Source organism: Arachis ipaensis, chromosome B01, assembly GCF_000816755.2.
Source record: "Arachis ipaensis cultivar K30076 chromosome B01, Araip1.1, whole genome shotgun sequence".
In the NCBI taxonomy this organism is placed as follows: Eukaryota; Viridiplantae; Streptophyta; class Magnoliopsida; order Fabales; family Fabaceae; genus Arachis; species Arachis ipaensis.
In genome coordinates, this window is record NC_029785.2 from 1,937,153 (window position 1) to 1,938,517 (window position 1,365).

The window sequence follows — 1,365 nt, forward strand, 5'->3', positions numbered from 1 at the left end:
TAGCCATCAAAACAAATTAATTATATCACTAATTGAAACCTACTTATTATTAACTATTAAGTAACCATAATATACAATTCGATTACAGTGTACAATAACTGAGAATGTAAACGGGGCTTGAAGTTTCTTCAACATTATTTATAGGCTTGTAGCCACAATCCATGACATTGCCATTAAGCCTCAACCCAGTCAACGATATTACTTGCCGTCCAATGAGCCAATAGAAAATTCAGAATATACGCTCTCATATGAAAACTTTAACAACCAAGTATACATGTTGTAATGCCACTTCACAAACGAATATATTTTAAGCCTTCAATGCATTTCCACATCATATATATGGAAAAATATAAGAAATTAATACCTATAAGTCTACAACACTTAAATAAGAGTCTTAAGACTGCATCTGCAACTCTTCTCCTTGTTGATTCTATCCCATCACTTGTATCTAAAAACCTGATTGTTTAAGATGTCTACAACTACCCTAAAGGTTAACTTAAGCAACATAGAGACACTCAGCAAATCAACATAGCAAATTCATATTGGAAATTCCATAAGTTCAAAACTCCACATGTTAGACCCCAAAGTCAATTACAAGAAGAACAACAATGAAGTTTTTTTTTCTCACTAGGAGGGTTCATCTATAGACAAATTAAAGTATCAAACAATACTTGACTCACAAGCTATAGGAATCAAACGATTCCTAGGTACCTTGTTCAAACCAAATATAAAAATACTACTACAAGAAGGACAACCACAACAAATGAAGCCTTCTCATACTAAGCAAAGTCGACTACCTGAATCAAACAACCAATGCCTTCACTTTGTCTTATCATAATCAATGTCTAAAGCGTACAAACAACAACTAAACCTAATTCGACGAGATGGAGTTAGCTACATGTATCAAACGAAGCCAAAGTGACCTAACTTCATAATCAATGTCTAGTTTTACTTGGTTTCTTTCTTTGTCCTCCTATTGAGCTGCCCTCAATGATCAAACTACTTAAGGGTATGTTCATGAATTGGGGTCTTAGAGGGAATGACAGGAGAGGAAAGGGATTCAAGTGTGAAATCCACCATACATGGACTCATGATTCGTGGAATATTCTTGGAAATTTTACATTGAAACATTCCAATGTAAGATTTCTAGCTAAAATTCCCAAGAATGTGAAAACATTCTGCAAACCAAACACCCTAATATAAAGGTCTCCTAACCTCATGAACAAACTGCAAGCCACCTAATACAGAATTCTACTACACTATCCACAGAAAGCAACCCCAAAGTCCCCAACACTTGAATCCTAGTTTCACTTCGTGTCTAATGTGTCTACACACATCTATATCCATATTCATATAAATACACAA